This window comes from Neofelis nebulosa, chromosome 8 (genome assembly GCF_028018385.1).
Source record: "Neofelis nebulosa isolate mNeoNeb1 chromosome 8, mNeoNeb1.pri, whole genome shotgun sequence".
In the NCBI taxonomy this organism is placed as follows: domain Eukaryota; kingdom Metazoa; phylum Chordata; class Mammalia; order Carnivora; family Felidae; genus Neofelis; species Neofelis nebulosa.
The window spans coordinates 14,598,167-14,620,343 of NC_080789.1; the positions used below are offsets into that span (position 1 = coordinate 14,598,167).

Consider the following 22,177-nt stretch of genomic DNA (forward strand, 5'->3'; position numbering starts at 1 on the left):
CTTATCACTGGAAGAACAAGCATTTGAAATCAGAGCTGTCTAACCCCAAGCCCCATGCTCTTTCTCCTGGGCCACCCTCTCTTGAATAAAGAATTATTGAGTGTCCACTGTGTGCAGGCTACTGCCTTAACACACCTCAGGTCGTTTGCTGTGTTTGGTCTCCATATTATGAGACTCATATTATCATTTTTTACGAATGGGAAACCAAGGGTCAGTAAGTTTACCCACCTTGCCCAAGCCCATCCAGCTGCTAAGTTTAAGTGATGGATTGGAACCCAGATTTGACTCCAACATTAAGTCTTTCCCCGATGCCACAACGCACAGCATGCAAGGCAGTGTCCAGGCTGGTTGACTCCTAGTGATGGGCACAAGTTGTTGAGAGAAAGGCTTCAGTTTGCTTCTTCCTTGTGCCTGTTAGCTTGGGGCTGTCCGAGCTGTGCGAACTGTGGCCACTATACCCTCACCCTGGCCAGGGCCCAGGAAGAATCACAAGGATCAGTAGTCAGGGCAGGTCCAGGACTGTCAGTTTCCATGTCTGGGGAAACAGAACCAGCACCATGCCTCTCCTCTGACAATGGCTCCTGCAGGAAGCTACTTACTGCGTGATTCCTCGTTAGGTGCTGAGGATTAGATCTTAGCAGTATGGTGGGTGATTAAGAGCTCAGGCTCTAGAATCCAAGTTCTTGGGTTCAATTATAGGCTACTCACTGGCTGTCTGATCTTCATTTGGTTCTTCATTCATTCTGAGCTTCACTTCCATCATCTGTAGAATGAGGTTAGAAGTAGGACCTATCTCATAGGGTCACAGGTTGGGTTAAATGAGATAACGTGAATAATATGCTTTGAACAAAGCACTTTAACAAGGTTCCATCAATGACAGTCCCACTTACAACCACTTTTTAGTACACGTGGGTTAAGAAAAACTGAACAATTCATTAAGCCACAATGAACCACAGAAGTAATCTAGACTTCTCTCAGATATCACCCCCCACCTTTATCTTGGTCTTAGAAGAACACTGGATTCAAAGTCCAAAGATTCAACTTCAGATCTGGCTCTGTGGCCTCCAGCAAGCAACCTCACCTCTCAGCCTTGTTCTACTCATCCAAAAAAGAGAAACAGTGGTATTAGAACCTGCCCTACTTAGCCTTAGGATTCCCGTGAGGTTTAAACAAAATAGTGGATGTGGAAATATTATGTAAAGCGTAAAATGCTGGAGAAATGTTAGCTATTGTGTTAAGACGGCTTTTCTTTCTTGTCCCCCACCGCACCCAGGCTCTCCCCAGCCAGGAAGTCTACCTCCCACCCTTTCTGGCTCTCAGCTACCCTGGAATCTCAGTTGGCTCCCAGAAAGGATTCAGAGCACAGCACAAATTGTCCAAAGGTTGCTTCCAAAGCCTCCGGCAGCTAAGCCTGGCCCCAGCCCTTCCTCCTTGAAAATGTCTGGCCTAATGGGAAGGAATGTGGGCTGGCAGTTGAGTCTCATTCATATCCACAAGCATCCACGGAGTGTCTGCTCTGTGCCAGGCCCTGGGCACTGAGGACCCAGTGGTAGAGCAGGATGGTCTCTGCCCTCAGAAGCTCATAGTCTAGTGGGGAAACAGTCACATCACAGATGAAGACAATAGGATAGGGTAGCACTGTGTCCAGAAGCCCAGAGGAAGGCACTGCGCATGATATGGGAGAACCAGAGAAGGCTTCCTGGAGGGAGGGGGAGCATCCAACAGGAGCTCAACCCCCACCAGGTCACAAGTGAAGCCTTCACGTCACCAGTGCCTCCTCATCTTGGTGGTCACAGATTTGTCAACACTCTAAGCCAGAAGAAGTTTTAAAATATTCTTTCATTCAGCTGTCATTCTTAAGAGGCCCAGAGAGCTGAGTGGCTTTCTCAGGTCATCCAGGTAGGTCTATGGGACACATTAGGCAGCTTTTATGTGAAGATCAGTGTCTCTTGAGCACCCATTTCCAATCAGATCAGCTCCCTGGAAAAGGACACCAGCTGGTCTTGAAAAAAAAATCCAGAGGGGGATTCTTAGAGCTTCCTTTTCTTCTGCCCATTGTCTTTCCACAGCACTTTATAGTTTACACAGCCTACCATATGCCTCTCAACCTTCCATGTGAAGCCACTATCGTTTAACATATTTTACAGATAAGGAAACTGAGGCTGGACAACAATCCCTAAAATGTGATTCTGGGGCTGGGAAATTGATTTCAGAAGTTAGGGAGCCCTTAGTCAACATCATGATTTGACTTCTAAGTCCATTTTATTACTAAAAGTATGTAACTATTTCCTTGCCCTCTTCTCTTTTCTCTTCTTTTATGACATTGCCTTCTAGAAGCAGAAATTACTGGTTGGCATGCGGCTGAGTGTCGTCTCTGGACAGGTTCTATCCTTTCTGCCTTCTGGCCCTGCCTCTGTCATCCTGCTCTCTCTCTCCATAGCTCACTGTCCTCCTCTCTATGTCTCTCTGAGTCTTTCTCTCCAGTACTTCTCTGTCTCGCTCTCTGTCTCTGTCTCTTTCTCCCCTATTCTCTTCTCCTTCCCTTCTCTGTTTCTCTCTTTCCCCCTCTCTGCCCTGTCTCTATCTCTGTCTTCCTCTCTGCCTTTCTCCCCTACTCTCTCCATCCCTACTCTGTCTCTGTATTTTCTCTCTGTGGTGTCTGTTTCTCTCTCTTTCTTTCCCTCTCTCTCTGCTCTGTCTCTCCAATGCGTATATGTCTGTCTGTGTCTGTCTGTCTGTCTGTCTCTGTCTCTGTCTCTCCTTTCTCCCCTCCTTGCCCCTTCCCCTGTGCAAGAAGGCTATGCAGGTACTCAGAGGCACCACGTAGCTTTGCTCTGACTAGCCCAGGGCTGCACAGCAGCTGACTCTTGCAGACCTCTCTGGGTTCCCAGCCTCCAGTTCCTGGGCCAGTGGGAGGAGATGCTGCTGAGAAATCTGACAAAGCCCCTGCCCAAAGCTGCACATTCTCTTGGCAAGAAAGGAAGAAGAAGTTTCAGAGAAGAGACAAAAAGGAGGCATCAGTCAGTGACAGTCCCTCCCTCGAACTTGTGGTTTGAGGAAGGGTGGAGTCCACCCCTCCAGATGTGCAGCAGTTTGCAGGAATAGGCAGTGACTTCACAGCCAGCGTAAGTAAGGGGAACGGAGGGTGTGGATGGGGAAACTGGAGTCAGGATTAGTAAAAAAGCAAAGTCCATGCTGTCTATCTGCTCTGGATGAGGAGCTGGGTGCTGGGAGCTCGGGGTTTAGAGGAAGTACTTCTCTGTCTCGCTCTTATCCCCACTTAACTGGTTCCAATACTGGGTCCTCACACTGTCCTTTTCTGGCTCTTAATTCCTTACCCATCTGATGGGAACCAAGTTTCTTCCCTCATAGAGCAACCATAGCAGTCACTTCTCTAAAATACTTAGCACAGAGTGTGGCAGGGACTGGGCACTGGGAGCACACCAGTCCCTTCCTCCACCTTCCAGAAAGTCTTCCTGGACAAGCCCAAGTCCCACTGCAATCCCGCTGTCTGCTCCCTCCAGCCCTTTGTTGATCTGTATGGCCCAGCAGTCTCCCGCCAGACCTCCTTGCCGCAGCACAGGCAATAGCGACACCATCATCGTCACTGCTATTCCCATTGCTATCGTTAGTCCTCAGACTGTTGTCTGCTGACACCTTGTTTCCTCGCTGACACAGGGAGCCATCACTTCTTGGTGACGGTGTGGAAAAGGAGGCATTCACCACAGAGTATTGGGTGAAACCGTGGACTTTAGGGTCAGCTAGATCCAGGCTGGGATTTGACCTTCTCTACTTCTTAGTCATGTGCCTGGGCAATGACGGAACCTATAAAATGGTCATAGTGACAGCAGGATTGGATTCTGAAGATTAAATAGATGAAGAGCTTAGCACAGCAGGCACCCAGTAAGCCCTCTATGAATCAGGGGTCTGTTTGAACTGTTATTACATGGCATTTTAGCTCCCTCGGTACCTAGCACAGTCCTGAGTACAAAGTGCTAGGCATTCACTAAGTAGACATGGAAAGAATGGAACAGCTGTCAAAGAGCAATGACTTCCATTGGTGACTTTGCTATTACAGTTTAGTTTGGTGGGGGGGGGGGGGGGCGCTGCTGGGAGTGCTCGTAGTCTCAAACTCAGAAGGGTTTCAGGAAGCAGCTACCCATTTCCACATTTAGAAGGAAAAGATGAGACCCCAAAGAAGGAAAGAGATTTGCTTAAACTTCTGATAAACATGTTCATAGACTTGCTTGTTCTCTATTACAATGAAAGGACATAGCATCTGGAGTTCGCTGGTCCCTAACTTTTGAGAGTAGGGGAGTGATGGACAAGCCACTCTCTGACAGCTGGTTTGCACAGAAGAGAGGGAGTGGCCTGGGAGGACCCCAAGTGGGTCACCTCATTAATAATCCCTTCGCCACACTGGCAAAGTATATCCTAGTCTTCTTTTGCTCAAGATCACACAACTGGGGTTGCTCACAACCACACAATTCAAGATTCCAGCTGGTGAGTCAGGATTCCAATCTGGGTATGTCGGACCTCAGAACTGGGTTTTTTATGATACCTACTGCCCCTGGATACCACCTAGTAGGAAAGGGGCCCCAAAGGAGAGGCTTGGACCCCAGGAAGACCAACTCACTGCCTCCCACACACACCCAGGGGTGCCTCAGGTAGCTTGAAGTCCAAGAGGGAAGGAGCAGGGCAGAGGTGGGAAAGGTTGACAGTCCAGCTGGGCATTCAAGTTCACCTGTGTCAATTGGTATCTGTGGTGAGGAGGTAGCTGAAGACTTGTCACCTGCGACCCAGGGATGCTGAAAGCCCTCTATCTGCCTGAGGTGGGATAGTGGTTGATCTGCGCAGCTCTTATTTTCAAACACATGAAGACTTTGGTGAAATTCGTGGAACGCATGAGGTTTACATCTTTCCAAACAGGTTGGCAACAACCAACAACAGCTGGCTTAGCCATCAGCTTCTCTCTTCCATCCCTCTCTTTCCCTAACACTCCCCTCCCTCTCCTCTGCCTTCAGTCATGCTTCCCTGTGTGTTCTGCCCCCGGTGAGAAGGGGATCCAGGCTACTAGCTGGCTTGGGGCACCAGGATAGCTCAGAGTTGTCTGCAGAGGCCAGCCAACGATTGTACTGCTGATGAGATTTTTCCAAAACAGAGCTGGCATATTAAGCATTAGACCCTGTGACTTCCAACATGGGCCCCACCCACCCAACACCCTCCATCAGCCCATAGGAATCCATCAGCAATTTCCTATATTTCCCAAAGCCACATGTGAGGCATACCTTTATACTCATGCAGGGGGTCACTGAAATAGCCTTAAAAATACTGATCATCTCAGGGGCCTGGGTGGCTCAGTCTTTAAGCATCTGACTTCAGCTCAGGTCATGATCTCATTGTTCATGAGTTCGAACCCCACATCAGGTGAGCACCAGCCCCACTCTGGGTGAGCACGAGCCCCACTTCAGGTGAACATGAGCCCTCCTTCAGGCGAACACGAGCTCCACTCTGGGTGAGCCATGCTTCTCTCTCTCCTTCTCTCTCTGTCCCTTCTGGGATTCTCTGTCTCTCTGCCCCTTGCTCACTTGTGCCCCTTCCCTCTGTCTTTCTCTCTCTCAAAAAAAAAAAAAAATACTGATTATCTCATATTGATTAACTGATAGATGATTGTAGAAGTCTTTGATTAACCCAAAAGGTTTTATTGACTTGCAGTTATTCATTATTATTTAATAGGCAGTCCGATGTTACTTTAGGTAAGTTACTTAGTGTCTCTGATTCCTCCTCTATAAATGGAAGTTATCATACTTCACAGGGCCTTTGTGAGGATTAAAGGAACTAATACTTGTAAAATGCTTAGATCACTTCCAGACACCTGGTAACTTTCCATTGCTAGCTGTTTTTGTGGTTAGTGTTGCTGTTAATGTCATGAGTAGATGGAGTATCTTAAAGCACACTATGCATTGTGGGAGAGTTGTCAATAATGTAGACTGCTCAGTTTGCAGATGAGAAAATCAACCCAAAGAGATGAAATGGGCTTTGAAATCAGGTAGAGCTACATTCTAATCCCAGCTCACCTGTTTCCTCACTGGGCAACCTTCAGTGGCTTGCTTTTCTTCTCCGAGCCTCTGTGTCCTTATCTGTAAAGTGGCATAGAACATGTCTCTGGCTTGGTCCAAGAGTAGCATTCAAACACCTTCAAACAGCTTCCATGGTGATGATAATCACACCACTTCCCATTCCCCCTGACCTTTCTCCCTTTCCTTCACTGCTGAGCTAGCTAGACAGTTTGCTTTGACCAGGTCTTTTTCCCTTTCTGTGCACTGCTTTTCTGAAAGTTTCTGGAAGATCCCATGAGAGTGCAAGCTGAGGCATAGGAGCCATTGTGGGCTGTGTGGTCAGGTGCCTAGAGCTTTAACTTCCTATCTGGTAAAATGGAAGTTTTAAACTAGCAAGATAATTATGTGGCTTAAAAAACTAATTTCATATTTGCTTTATCATATTTATCAAGTAAGAGTTTGGAACCCTTGGCTTGGGTCACTGCTATCATCTGGTTATTACAAACCTTGGAGGGGACACCTGGGTAGCTCAGTCGGTTAAGTTTCTGATTCTTGGTTTCAGCTCAGGTCATGATCTCACGGTTTGTGAATTCAAACTGCATCGGCTCTGTGCTGACAATGTGGAGCCTGCTTGGTATTCTCTCTCTCTCTCTCTCTCTCTTTCTCTCTCTCTCTCTCTCTCTCTCTCTCTCTCCCTACCTACCTACCTCTCTCCCTCTCTCTCTGCCCCTCCCCCACATGTGTTCTCTCTCTCTCTCTCTCCCTCTTTCTCTCTCCCCAAAAATAAATAAACTTAATAAAAAAATTGTAATTAAATAAATAAAATAAAAATAACATACCTTAGAGAGGATGTTCCCTAAAGAGACCCTGTGAGAAATCCACCCATAAAGTGAATTCCATCTCCTGCTAATTTATCTGTGGGCAAATAAAGGTCGGTACTAATGCTGAGAGTTCTGTTTAATAATAAAAAATAGAAGCCTGTCCCACAAGGGCAGAACTCACACTATTGTGGTACAGTAGTTAAGAACTGAGCTCTAGAGTTAGAACCCTTGGGTTTGAATCCAAGATCTGGCACTTTCTGCAAGTTGCATAACCTCCCTCTGCCTCAGTTTCCTCATCTGTAAAATAGGCACAGTTTCAGTGTGGGGGCTGAATGAGCCAACCAACATAAAATGCTGAGAACAGTTACCATGTATGTACCAGCCTGTCATTGTCACCTCTTCTCCATGCCCCTCCTCCCCAGTGAAAGACATTTGGAACCTATTCTTGATTCCCAGAATAAAGACTAGACTCTCCCTTGTTCTCAGCCACATGGAAATAAAATTAGCGGAAGCCAGAATGGGAACATTTATCTACAGAACCACCATAGTGGGTCCAAACCTTCTCTTTCCATCCTTTGCTACCCCTCCCAGGACTGTTATCTTTAGTTCTCAGAAAAGCCCAAGGTTGTAGTGGATTATCAAGGCCATCACATCTGACCACTTTGGTTACTGGGTTGTGTTTGCTAACCTCCCTTCAAAGCCACCCTCCCATTGGCCCTTGAGTGCTTTCAATGACAATAATTTGTCACAACCTGCCCTTTCCTCATTCCCCTTGGGACTGTCTCCTTACTCCTCAGACCCCCTCACATTGTCTCCAGCTGCACCTCTATCCCACAAGCCTTATATTCCAGCCACAGTCCTGGTCTCATTGTAAATGTTGCACTGTTTTCTGGCTCCATTACTTTGAATGTGCTATTCCCTCTCTCTTCCATTCTCTGACTGACAGCCTCCTACACATTCCCTGACTCTGATCAAAACCTGTCTCCTCCAAGAGCCTTGCCAGGTCTCCCAATGGGCTTCAGGGTTTCCGAGCTCCATTCTCCAAATTTCTCCAACACTTCTGTTTACTTGTCTGTCTCCTCCATTAGTGGCAACCTCTTAATTACTTTCAACATTGTTGGGGCGCCTGGGTGGCTCAGTCAGTTAGTTGGGTGTCCAACTTCGGCTCAGGTCATGATTTCACGGCTTGTGAGTTCGAGCCCTGCGTCGGGCTCTGTGTTGACAGCTCAGAGCCTGGAGCCTGCTTCAGATCCTGTCCCTGTCTTTGTCTGCCCCTCCCCTGCTCACACACTGTTTCTCTCTAATACAAATGAACATTAAAAAATAAAATTAAATGAAATGTATTTTCAACATCGTACGCCCCAGCCCCCAGACCTAATTTAACACCTGCAAAGAAGAGGTACCTGGAAACTATTTACCCAGTGACCACATGAGGGCTGAATTGGTTGTTAAGTCCACCAATTGGTGCAAATTCCATCTCTCTTCACACAGCTGCCCTTCAAATATATGAAGATAGTCCTCCAGGTTCCTGTAAATCTTCTCTTCTCCAAGTTGACATCCCCAGTTCTGCATTCCTTTCTTTATATGATGTCGTTTCAAGTCCCCCTTCAACCCTGTCACTCTCTTCTGGACAAATTCCAGGTCTTCCCTGTCCTTCGCAAGTCTGTCTTCCAAAGCTGAACCCTAGTCCCTGTGGTGACCTGGCATGTGCAGGGGTGGCAGGACTGTTTTCCCATGTCTGGGTATGAAGCGGCTTATAGTGTGAAAGAGTACAGGCATTAGAAACAGTTGGATGTGGGTTCAGACTCTGCCATTGGTATCCATCAGCCATGTAACCAGGCTGATGTAACTCAAAATATTCAACAGCTGGCATGGCCCAGGAATTCACCAGTCAACTATAGCTTTATAGAGAAGGCAGAAAGCCCCTGCTGTGCCTAATGGTATTGTTTTAGCTTTTGAACCACAGGATGGGAGTGAAGACGAGGTAGTCAGAGTGGTAGCTAATTAATAACCGCTACAGAAATACCTAAATAATGTAACAGTTAGTACAGCCATACCTGCGTGTACCAGGTGGCTGTGAGTTCTGGCTGTCAGCAGATTCAAATGACTTCAATGCTCTGAGCCTTGGTTTCTTCATCTGTGATATGGAGTGGGAGCAGTACCTATTTTGGGGTCTCTGAAGGGACACAAAAAGTAACACCCCTCTTTTCTGACAAAATTCAGGAGTAATGAAGGAATAAGGAAAAAGAATGAGCAGATAGCAATGAAAATATCACCTTTACTACTCTGAGAATGGCTGGAAGGTTGGGCTTGTATGCGCAGGTGAGCGGGCTCCTAACTGACCCTAGGATTAGACCCATTCACCTTCAAGGTTACAGGCTGCACCAGACCAGGTTCAGCCTCCCCCAACAGTGCAGCCACCACCTAAGACTCCAGCTCTGCCTCTGTCATACCTTATGCTCCAGCCACACTGAGCTTTCTGACAGTCTCTAAACATGCCAAGCCCTCTAAATAACCCCATGCCTTGCCTACTGTTCTTTATGGAACGTTCTGTCCTTCATGTCTCTGGCTAACAACCTCTTATTCACTTATTAATACTAGCTTACATGTTCCCTCTTCCAAAGCCTAAGCCTACCTATAAACTTAAATTGGGGGCTCTGGACATCACACTTCATCCTGAGTGCAATTGGGAGCAAGCTATTCGGAATAACCTGATGGGATTCGTTTTTTACAGGAGATCAGATTCCAGGAAGAACTTTCTTCATATTCATCGTCATGCAGCAAGAGCTTCCTTTTGGCACCCTGCATTTACTAATGGGGAGGGAGAGAAGAAGTCTCCTTGGGGCCCCTTTTCTTTCCCATCCAGTACATTTAAAGGCCTTTCGATTTCTATTTCCCATGTGAGCCCTGTGTTTCTTGCCCCTTGATGAAATAAGTGTGGATTCTACTTTCTTCAGACTTGTTCAAATGTTTGTATTATCTCTGGTAAAAGAATTGCTTAGGCCTGAGAATTCTGCCTCCAAGGGAAAGTCTTTTTGGCTCATAGGTCATTAACAAATCCAGAGCCCACTGGAGCCTGCGTATCTCTTAAGTATGTAGATAAACTAGAAAGGTAAGAAATTTGAGGAACTGTCAGATGTGAGTGCTTAGTGCACAGTGCCTGGAGCAGAGTAAACATTAAATGGCATTAGTTGTGGTTATCATTACTGTATTAGTCAGGACAATTGATGTTCAAATGCTACAACAGACTAACTCTTGAAATCTCAGTGGCTTACCACAATAAAGACTAATTTCTTGCTCATGTGACCTCTGATGTGGGTCAGGCAGTTCTCCCCATCTGGTAACTACACCATGTAGAACAGGTAGTCTCTACAGTCACCACAATAGGAAAGAAGGGAGAGATGGAGGAGGTACCTCAGCTCTTAACTGTTTCCACCCGGAAGTGATGTCCCAAACCCTCTGCGCATAGTCTATTGGCCAGAACTGGTCCAAGGCCCCAAGCCTGGCTTCAGGAGAGGATGGGAAATGTGGGGAAGCACTGGGGTATTTGATGGTTAATAGCATCTCTGCCATAATTATTTAGGTGGGTTAGAATAGGTTGTTTCCTCACCCCATTTCAAGGACGATTTGGGAACAATGAGACCATCTATAGAAAAGATTCAAAGGGCTTTACTCAGTCACGGTACTTAGCCCCACTATTCCTTAGTTTCCTCTTTGGCAAAATGGAAAATACTAAGAGTACCTACCTCAAGAGATTGTTCTGGGTGATGAATATGACAATATATAGGATGGGGCTGACCTATAATGATTGCTCTGTAAAAATATCAGTTGGGTCTGGAGCTCGTTTTGGGTCTGTAACATCATTGAATGTGTTAAATTTAGCATACACATAAACCCAGAACTGTTGTTTGCAATTCTTCCTATGCTTCTGTAGCTGTTTTTTTTTTTTTGTTTTTTTTTTTTGGGGTTTTTTTTTTTGGGATCCATTGATTTATTTCCAGAGAGCTATGTCTGCTTGCTTAATGATGTGACCAGGGCCTAGCACATTGCCTGGCCCTAATCTGGTAATCAGTACATGTTTGAGTTTGGCATTAAAGAATGCACAGGCTTCAAGCAAGTAAGAAAGGGACTGGCTGGGTCTTTGAGCCTCTTTCAAAGGAGGCTACATGATATGCTAGAAATCTGGGCCCTTGGGTTCCCAAAATATTAAATACTCTGCTTCTGACTTGCAGCATAATGCTGACCAAATTGCTTCCATTCCTGCCTCTGTTTCTCTATCTGTAAAATGGGAGATAGTAGAGCATGATTCTCAAGACATAGATTCTAGAATCAGACTGCCCTGATTCAAATATTTGTTCCAACTTTTACACTGTGTTTGGAGGCAATTACATGATCTCTCTTGAGCCTCAGTTTTCCTATCCATGAAAAGAGCGTACTAATAGTACTTATAAGATTGTTGTGGGAATTTGGGAAGAAAATCTGTACAAATTATTAGCATTCTGTACAAATTATTAGCATGTATTGTTTTATAAGTATCCAATAATGTTGGGAAATATTATTAGAATGAGGGGGGGAGGTATTCTATACTACAGAATACTATTCAGCAACAAAAGAGAATTAACTATTGATACAAGCAACAATATAAATGAATTTCAAAAACTAGGCTGAGCAAAAGAAGTCAGATGCAAAAGTACAAACTAATTCTATTTTTATGAAACTCTAGAAAAGACTAGCCTAATCTACTGTGTCAGAAAAACCAGGTAAGTGCTTAAGGCCTGGAGTATGCGGTCTGTGATGATTAATGCTTTGTGTCAACTTGACTGGGCCAAGGGATGCCCAGATAGCTGATAAAACACTCTTTCAGAGTGTGTCTGTGAGGATCTTTCCAGAAGACATTAGCATTCGAATTGGTAGACTAAGTGAACAAGATCCCGCAAAAAGGCAGAGGAAGGGGGAATTTGTTCTCTTTACCTGAGCTGGGATATCCTTCTTCTCCTGCCCTCCTCCTTTGGCACTCCTGGCTCTTGGACATCCAGAATCGGATGGGGACTTATACCATCAGCTCCCCATGTTCTCAAGCCCTTGGACTTGGGTTAAATTACACCACTGTCTGTCCTAGGTCTCCAGTTTGCAGATGGAAGGTTATGAGAGTTATTGCCTCCATAACTGCATGAGTCAGTTCCTATGATGAATTTCCTTTTATGTCTATCTGTATATATCCTATTGGTTCTGTTTCCCTGGAGAATCCTGACTAATATGGGGTCTCACTGTAAAAGGGGCACAATGGAATTTGGGGATCATGGAAGTGTTCTATATTCTGATTGTGAGAATAGTCACATGGATGGATCCATTTGTGGACACTCCCAGACCTGAATACTTAAAATCAATGCTTCTCTCACATGTAAATTGTACTTCAGCAAAGTAGATTTTAAAACTAAAATAACAAAAAACTTTAAACAGTTGGGCTAGATGAGTTCTAAGTCCAATTCTCGGAGATCCTGACAGGTATGGCCCTGTTCCATCCTCCAAATAGGACTTGCAGGCCAGGAGCCCTTTTTCTCCATCCTCCCTTCCTCTGGGCCACTTTTGCACATCTTGGTCCCATTCCCTGCCCTCAGGTCAGCCAACTGCAGCTCTCTGCTGTTTCAGTAAACCAAGATAAGGATGCAGGCTGGAGCAGTATGAGGCCTTAGACATGAGTCGGAGACCCAGCTATTAGCTCATAATGGTGATGAAAATGTTTGCAGCCCCTACTCACCAGTGGGCTGGGGGACCCAGTGACCCTTCTGGCTGCTAGAGTCTGCTGACCATGATTCACGAGCCATCGTGGGAGGCAGCAGAGGAGTCAGCTGATGGTGACACTTCAGGATCTGGCCTTCTTTTTCTGATCATTAGCAACTATGTTGGGAATAAGACAGGGCCCCGTTTAGCTAATCAGAACTTCCAGGGCTAGATATGGAGAGAAGCGAGAAAGGAGATGGGAAGGTACCAGCCTGTGCTAGGTGATTTACACAAATTATTTTGCTTCCCACTGTGACATTATGGGTTTGAACTACTAATTGTAGTAATCATAATAACAGCTAGCATTAATTGAGGATTTACTTTGCGCCAGTCCCTTCCTTAAAGGACTTTATATTCATTATCTCAAGCTAACTTATATAACAATTATATGGCATAGATACCATCGTTATCCTCATTTTTCTGGTTAAAAAATTGGGTCAGGTTTTGGGTCAGGGCACAGAGAGAGGGCACTTGCCCATCTCACAGCTTTTAAGTGGCAGAGTTGGGACTTGAACCTACTTCATCTGATGCCAGAGCCTGCAGAACGCAGATGCCTTGATGTCCTATCCTTCAGCACATACAAAACAGGTAACCAGAACCAGAGTCCTCTGTGAATGCTTCCACAGAAAGATACAGGAATGTGGCCTTCCCCTGCTTCTGCCTCCCAAATCTTGTACAGGTGCACATAATCAGGGAGACCTAAACCACACTTAGACTCTAGCTCAAAAAGATGTCTATGGATATAGTTTTAGCTTTTCCTGATTCTTTCAGAACAAGCAAACACATTAGAATGAACGTGGAATGGATACGAAAGACCCTATCTACCCTGAGAGTCAACTTTGAGTGCAACTTTGAGTCAAAGACCACAGAGGAGATGCATGGAGTATTAGGTGGGACTCTTGGATAAGAAAACACAGAAACCAATGTAAGGAAGCATGCTTAGTCAGAGATTTAGCCTAAGACGCATAGGGAGTATCTCATGGAATCCAGAGACAACAATAAGTTCAGAAATGGTCTAGAATCAGGAAACATTCTCGCCTCTGGTCTCATCCCTGCTCTGTGCATTTGCTTTATCCTTCTTCTACCTTGAAAGATGGGCTTCCTCTGCTTCTCAGATCCATGCAGCATGAAGCATGCCTGCCCTTGCAAGGCCAGCCTCATACCGTAATTGTCTGTTTGTCAGTCTCTCTCTCTCTCTCTCTCTCTCTCCCTTCCTCCCTCTACCAATTCCAAGTGCCTAGAGTATTGATTTGGTTGAGCTTGGGTCAGTGCCTGCCCCTCGTCATATGTATGAAAGCTGGAATAGCTGGGAATATATTGTGTATAACAGCAGCTGCCCTTCCCCTCTCCCCACCTATTCCCTGCTTCTGGAGATAAAGGTGGGCAGTTAAGATGGTGGGGAGGGAGAAGTTTTTGGTCTTGGTTTGGCTACAAACACTCCCCAAAATATATCTTACATATATGTATCCACTATACACCATTCACTGGCCTAATCAAGGCTCAGGGATTTTTTAGATTACTCCTATGTGAAAAGATGCCCCCAAGTTGTTGACATTGAGACACCAGACAAGGGATTATATCTATTCACCTAGCTCAGGCCCTTTAAGGCAGCAGATTCAGCCACTCTGTATACACCCACAGACCATGGCAGCAATAACCCTAGAGAATCTACGTTTATTTTTGGACCTTTTCTCATTCAAATGACATCTCTGGAGTCTTGGCGCTTTACTCAACTCAATCCTGGCTTCTGGCCCTTTAGACTAATTGTCAGTTTTTGGTCTCCACACTGTACATTTCTGTTCTCTCAACCAGGCTTTGACTAGGCTTGGCCATGTGCTCCTATAGTGTCCCTCCATGTCCAGAGTGTCTCCAGGAAAGCCATAGCCCACTACCTTAAAACTAACCTCCAGCTCTTGTTGTCCAGCAGCCTGGCTGGACCAGTCTGAGATGCCCAGGTTGAAGACCTTAAGAACATCCCATGGGCTTTGGCCATTTGTATTTAGCCAAACTCTTGGGCTTTGGTTCAGCATTCTGTGAGTTTGAAATCTACACCAAACCCTGTGCCAGATGAAGGAACACAGAGATGAAGAATATAAGGCTGTTGCCTTCAAGAAGATCACAGATATGGCAAAGGTGGAGCTCCAGCAGGCACTGACCATGTTCAGCATTAAATAGCAACCAAAAGGAACTGCTCCCCTGTGCCCAGACAGCCAAAGGAGAACTCATGAAGGCCCAGAATATCAGAGATAATTCTGATTCTGGCATAAGAAGCTGGAAGATAAGAAGTCTTTGTTAGTTCCTCCTTCATGGGTACAATGAGGTATTCATGCTATTCCCCTCGGGACTTGGGAAGTCTTTTAGGCCCAAGAAAGGTCTGTGCGTCATCATAATTGTGTAATATGGCTGCCCTCTTTCCGCCCCACCCCTTGACATATCCTGGTCAGGCAAGTTAAAGTTCTGTTGATGCGCTAACTGTTGTGGCCACCATCAATCACACTTCCTTCAGTGGTCTTTGATATGGCCTTCCAAAGACCTGGAAATCTGGGGACCACTTCCTTCCATCGATCTCACCCCCTATTTTCTGCCACCATGTAAAGGGATTGATTCCATTTAAAGGCATTGTGACATGAGGACAAGGCACAGCCTCAGAAGTTTAACTGCCCTGAGTCTGAATCACTTACCAGCCATGAAGGCTTGGACAATTTTCTTAACCTCAGAACCTCAGGATTTTGTTTTGTCTTGTTTTTGTCCAATGTGGAAAATAAGACTTATGGAACAGCTTCATAGAGTTGATATCCAGATTAAATGGAACAGCATAGGTAAAATCCCCAGCACTTTACTGACACCTAGCCGATGCCCAATAAATATAGTTGCCATTTATCGGTTCTAGGCAGGTTTGGTGAAATAAATGGACATATCGAGCCCCACGTTGGGCTCTGTGCTGACAACATGGAGCCTGCTTGATATTCTGTCTCCCTCCCTTGGTATTCTGCCCCTCCCCCACTTGCCCTCTATATCTCTATCAAAATAAATAAAAATAAAACTTAAAAAAAAAGAGAGAGAGAAAGAAAGAAAGAAAGAAAGAAAGAAAGAAAGAAAGAAAGAAAGAAAGAAAGAAAGAAAGAAAGAAAGAAAGAAAGAAAGAAAGAGAGAGAGAGACGTGGTCCCCACCTTTGAGAAACTTAGGGTCTTTTCTCCGTATTTATGACTCTCTTCTGTTTTGTCCCCCTCCCTGTGTTTATATTATTTTTGTTTCCCTTCCTTTATGTTCATCTGTTTTGTCTCTTAAAGTCCTCATATGAGTGAAGTCATATGATATTTGTCTTTCTCTGACTGACTAATTTCACTTAGCGTAATACCCTCCAGTTCCATCCATGTAGTTGCAAATGGCAAGGTTTCATTCTTTTTGAATGGGCTAAATAAGGGGCGCTAAGGAATCTACTCCTGAAATCATTGTTGCACTATATGCTAACTAATCTGGATGTAAGTTTTAAAAAATAAAAAATTAAATTAGAAAAAAGAAACTTAGGGTCGTTATCATAAAGATAGGTGGTTCCTTATCGTAAATATGAGTGATTAGGCCCACCTGTGTAAAACATCCCCATCTGTAAATTGGGCAATAAGATCTACCTCATATGATGTATAGACACTGTTAACCCCCACTTTACCAATAAGATGATGAAGCACAGAAAGACTTAGTGACTCATCTGTGGTCATGGAGCTGGGAAGCAGTAGAGCTAGGATTTGAACCTGCTCTCTGGCTCCAGAGCCCATGTTCCTGCCACTCCATTCTGCTACCTGCATCATCTTACTGAGCTAAGTGAATGGGAGGAGTCACCAGGAAGCCGAAGGTGGTGGAAAGAGAGTTGGATTTGCAGTCAGGAAGGTTGGAATCTGACTTCACAATGATGGTAGCTGTGGGCAGATCACTCCATTTCCTTATTAGCAAATGACACGAATAACAACTTATGCCTGAGAGTTCCTACATAGATCTCATTAGACCCATTGGTTCAACACATGGTTGTCAGAAGCCTGCAGTGTGTCAGACACTGTCCTAGGTGCTGGGGATGAAGCTTGAGCAAGAGACAGGAGCTGGTCTCAGATCAGGTCCCTGCCCTGCTGTCTAATGAGAGAATAAGATCATGTGCTTGGAAGTGCGTCCTAAACACAAGTTTGTCGTTAGTGTTAAGCAAGTGGAAAGTGCTTGCAGCTCTTCTGATTAAAACAAAACAACAATAACCCTAACAGGTACAATGTATGAAGCATTTTCTCTGCACCAGGCACTATGTTAAGCTCTTTGTGTGGTTCTTCTACAGCAGTCCCCTCAAAATATCGCATGAAGCCATCATAATTGGTTCCCATTTTACACAGGAAAAAACCGAGGCCTGGAGAGGTTATTAATTAACAGCCAGTTAAGCACTGGAGCTGGTTTTCAAACATAGGTGGTCTGCCTTCAGAGCCTCTAGTCCTAAATATCACATCATGTGGCTTCCACTTCATGTTACTGCTGCTTCTGGTTATTTGTATCTCAGGAATATATTTAGAAACATCTGGAAGTCTTGTAAAGGGCTTTATCGTTAAGTATGGGGAATTTAGCCCACAAGCCTCCATCGTCTAGTCAAGCTTGGCCTTGATCCTGCACCTACTTTAGACATAAAGACAGATGCTCAGCTGAAGGGCTGGGGAGCAGAGCGCCATGGCATTCACTGGCGAGATCTCCCAGCCTTGGCAGTTACCTCACCACTGGCCTTTACATCACTGCTGGCCAAGCCAAGTGCCTGGGTTGTGTCCTGAATCTAAAAGCCTGACCATAGGCTTTTATGAAGCTGTATCTTGCTGAGAACTTCCTGGGCATTACCTCACTTGTCCTCTATCAACTTCCCCAGAAACTGTGGCTGGCAGCCTCATCCTAGATTTATAGATTGTGGAGCAGTAGGCTCCAGAAACAGGAAGTGACCTTTTCAAGTTGTCCTCGTACAGGTGGGTACAGGGATGTGACTCTTAATCCCCCAAATGTCATCCACAGCATTAATGGCCAGAGACCTCAGATCACACCACTAGGGGCAGCAGAGGTCAGACAGGAAGTCTGTGGAAGCCTTTTAATCCAAGACCCTCACCCTGCATGGTGTTGCATTCATTCTTTTACTGCACAGATATTTATTGATCACCTACTATGTGCCTCAGTAGGCACTAGGGATAGCAAGGTGGATAAGGCCGATGCAATTCCTGCTCTTATAGAACTCAAAAGGCCGGCAAGGAATAGACCTGGTTAACGAGTAATTACAACTGTGATGGATATTATGAAGAGAACAGCACAGAGGGCTCTGGGACCACACATTAGGTGACATACCTTGTGCAGGACATCAGAAGAGACCATCGTCGAAAGTGGTGTTTGTGGTGACACATAGGATGAGGGTGATTGTTTCAGGTGAAGAGGAGAGAGAACTCCAGGTACTTGAATATGCATCTTGAGAGAGATTCATGGAAGAAACTGAAACATAATAAAAGTGGCAAGAAATGTGACTGGTGTGGAGGTACAGGCAAGATGAGGAAGGCTTTGAGGTCTGTATTAATTTCTGTGCTGCCTAACAAATTACCACACATTTATCAGCTTAACACCTTATTACATCACAGTTTATGTGGGTCAGGAGGTACCAGAACCTCCTGATTCTCAGAACCAGGTTCTGCAGAACTTATCAGCAAACCCTAAACAAATACACTATTCAGGTGTGGGTTAACATGTTAACCAGACTCACAGCATTATTGTATAAAACTGAAATGAGAACCATATAGTTAACACTTAGATCAGAACACCCTTGAAGACATCATCAGTTCATCTTCTTCCATCAAAATATGTAGGAAATTTAATTGTAGTCATAATGCCAATCTATTGGGGCACCTGGGTGGCTCAGTCGCTTTAGCATCCAGCTTCGGCTCAGGTCACCATCTCACGGTTCATGAGTTCAAGCCCTGTGTCAGGCTCTATGCTGACAGCTCAGACCCTGGAGCCTGCTTCGGATTTTGTGTTTCCCTCTCTCTCTCTCTGACCCTCCCCCCCTAATCATGCTCGCTCTCGCTCTCTCTCTCTCTCTCTCTCTCTGTCTCAAAAATAAACATTAAAAAATTAAAAATAAAAATAAAAGAACTCCAATCTATTAATTCATAATGAGAAAATCCACTGAAATGATAAAAATCCTGGAATCTTCATGTCTAGCCCATCCTCTGAAAGCAGAAACACATGGGAAGCCATAGCATACTCAGGTGGCTGTTTAGCCAAGTGTCTTAGAAGTATATGAGTGAAGGGAATTAGTTTGATAGAACCAGACTAAGACATCCTGTTGCAGCCACTTTGCAGTAGATTCAATTGGGCCAATGGGATGGAACATTTTGGAGGTATACCCTCAGTAAATGCCAGCCAATAGGACAATGACTATTCTTTGTCTTAATATCACTGTCTAAGGACATTAAGTTCCCTTATGGTGCTAATGTGCTGTGATTCCAAAGGCAACTATTACTTATCCTGGATATAGTCCAGAGCCTGAGCACACATTGCCCTCCTGAACAATATAAGCCTTTACCATCATCATCATCATCATCATCATCATCATCATCATCATCATCATCAGTATGGAGAATGATCATTGTCTAGGGACTGATGCCTACATTTAGGACACACTACTAAGTGCTACTGGTGTTTTCCTATTGAATCCTCACAATAACCCTACTGGGTAGTTGTTCTCACTCTCAACGTGCAGATGAATAAAGAAGAAACTGAGGTTCAAATAGGTATTGTTGTTTGCACAAAGTCACCAAGCAAATGGAAGAGAAGGAATTCCAACTGCATTTAGCACACTGCTGTTCTGCCACACAGATAAAGTGGATCATGCTTTGCATGCCTGCTGAACAAATAAATGCATGCTGTAAATTCAGCCTCTTCCCTCCCATTCAAGAAAGTAGATTGTATTGAAAGTCTGTGAGAATGATGTCACTATAGGGGTAACCTTGAACCTACTTTAATTTATTGAAAGAGGAAGTGTTTGTACAAACATTGGTAATCTTACTAATATGATGACTGCTGGCTTAAAAGTTCCCAAACACCTGGTAGTCCCAATAGGTGTAGTCCCCAATTATTCTAGAGGGTCCCTCAAAGATACCTCACATCTACCAATAAAACAGCATATTAACTGTTATCATATGTGGGTATCAGTTACCTTTTTCTCTCTGTCTCTGCCTTCTACTTGATTATGTCCATCATCCACATGGCGACCTGGAGTCAATTTCCTACTGAACCAAGACCATGCTTTTGTACCAAGGTCATGTATCAGCACTTTCATTTATTCATTCATTCATTCATTCATTCATCCATTCAACTAATATTTACTGATGCTCTACTTTGTGCCAGGCACTGTTCTCAGACCTGGGGAAAGAATGGTGAATAAGACTAATAGGTCCCTGCTCTTGTGTAGCTGATGTTCTAGTTTGGGGTATGAAGAATAAACAACAAATGGGTAGCTGAATAAATAAGAAAATTTTAGATAAATATAAGAAATATAATGAAAATAAGACTGCCAGGGTAGAGAAGCACTAGATAGGATGGCATAGAAGACACTGTTGAAGCCCCACCCCACATCTTCTTGGCCCACCTTGACTTCACTAGCAACTGCAATGGTCAACTACCAGACACACAAACATTATCCCACATGCCTCTCTCCATCTCTCCTTCTGAGGGTGTTTTCTGGTGCCGTAGGAGTGTGCCCCAGCCACACATAGAGATTGTCCCCAGGCCAACCTTTAACCAAGGAGGGCAATAGCCAGTGGATAAATACTTCAACTTATCCATCTCTTTGCAGGACAATTCTGAGGCATGTTCTCCATGATATCTCAGAGGTCTCCAGTGGGACCGATCCTCGGTTTCCTGAAGAAGTAACCAACTCAGTAACACACCCTGCCAACATTCCCATCTCTGTCGTGACTCCCTCACTTAAGATCACCTTGCAAATAAGTCACCAAGTCTGTCTTTGTGTCTGGTTGTAGGGAACCCAACCTGAGCCATACATTCAAGGACAGCCTCACTGAGAAAGTGATGTTTGAGCTGAGACCCAAATTATGTGAAATAACCAAGATGTCAAGATCTGGAGGAGAGAGTTTTCCAGGGAAAGGGAGGAGCAGGAACCAAAGCCCTAAGACATGAAGGAGCTGGAAAACTTGGGGAACAGAGAAGGCTAGTGTAGCCTGAGCACAGGGATAAAGAGCTGGTAGGAGATGAAGTCAGAGAGGTAGGTAAGGGCAGGCCATGACACGGAGCTTGGATTTCACTCCAAGTTTAATCGAAGCATTGGGAAGGAACCCCACCTGATTTGCATTTTTGGAAGATTCCTCCTGGTGTGTTGTTGAGAAGAGGTTGTAGGATAGTAGGAGAGGGAGCCACAGCTGCTTAAGAGGCTGGTTCTGCTGTGACTAGAGTCTCAGAATCACTCTTAAATGGTTCCATTGGGGTTTGCCTCTAACACCCCCTCTCCTTTGAGGATGCAATCCAGACAGACCAGACAACCCCTTGGATCTTTAGATCTTTTGTTTTCCTAACCATGCCCTTCCCCCACCCAGTACCCTCCACCTTGCAAGACATAAGCTCCCATCTATGAGAATGCAGACTGACATAGGAGTATATGGTGGAGGAGGGAAATGTGAGCTGTATCAACAACAGCCAAACCACAATGTCTCATGTATTGTTAACCTGGGTGTCACCTACCTTTCTTCCAAGTCCTGTGTCACACACTCTGCTATCATGGCTGCCATACATGGCCCCATGATGGCAAATGACATATGACACTAAGGTCAACATGGATACAGACTTCAGAGCCCCTCTGGATATCTCAAAAGAATCCACATGGGCTTATTAGTGAGAAATATAGACTTCATTGAATATCTCATGGGAAAGGTGGAAAAGAAAGCTCACATTGCACACCTGTGTATTCCTGTTTCCCCCCAAGACCCTGTCCTAGGATAAGAGAGAGGTGAAAAGGAGACAGGTGCCAGGGAGGAGCCAGATCATGCAGGGCCTTTTATGTCATGCTCAGCAGCACTTGTGTTTTGGGGAGTTATGCTAAAAATAAGACCCAAACCACATATAACAAAGGACAAGGCTGAGGTGGCCAAGGTCACGTTAAAGCAGAATCAGGGCAAACGTTGACTACATGTATGAGTTCCTTGTGGCTGCTATAACAAATTACCACCAACTTAGTGGCTCAAGCCAACACAAGTTATTGTCTTGCAGTTTGGGTGGTCAGAATTCTAAAATAGGTCTACAGGGCTGGTTTCTTCTGAAGACTTTAAGGGAAAATCCCTTTCCTTATCTTTTCCAGCTCCTGGAGGCTACCTAGATTTCTTGGCTTATGGCCCCTTCCTCACATTACTCCAACCTCTGCTTCTGTCTTCTATCAGTCTCTGCTTCTGACTCTGATCCTCCCCGTATCTGAGGACCCATATCATTACATTGGGCCCATAATCCACAATAAC

General features: G+C 44.9%; 1 protein-coding gene and 2 long non-coding RNA genes across 6 annotated transcripts in view; 2 read left to right on the top strand and 1 right to left on the bottom strand.

The window, feature by feature from the left end:
- SYN3 (synapsin III) overlaps nucleotides 1-22,177 on the top strand; it is a 470,078-nt gene that overhangs the window by 265,742 nt on the left and 182,159 nt on the right. The window lies entirely within an intron of this gene.
- LOC131518947 (uncharacterized) lies at nucleotides 104-12,268 on the bottom strand. Of its 2 annotated transcripts, XR_009265371.1 has the most exons (5): nucleotides 11,852-12,268; nucleotides 6,078-6,140; nucleotides 3,724-3,825; nucleotides 709-763; nucleotides 215-355 (listed from the first exon to the last, which is right to left on the bottom strand). It is a non-coding gene; the product is annotated as an uncharacterized LOC131518947 (long non-coding RNA). The 2 variants fall into 2 exon arrangements; XR_009265370.1 differs by having other exon boundaries at nucleotides 104-763; nucleotides 11,852-12,256.
- LOC131518946 (uncharacterized) lies at nucleotides 12,646-20,667 on the top strand. Of its 2 annotated transcripts, none has more exons than XR_009265369.1 (3): nucleotides 12,646-13,249; nucleotides 13,433-13,551; nucleotides 14,589-15,609. It is a non-coding gene; the product is annotated as an uncharacterized LOC131518946 (long non-coding RNA). The 2 variants fall into 2 exon arrangements; XR_009265368.1 differs by lacking the exon at nucleotides 14,589-15,609 and adding an exon at nucleotides 20,512-20,667 and having other exon boundaries at nucleotides 12,647-13,249.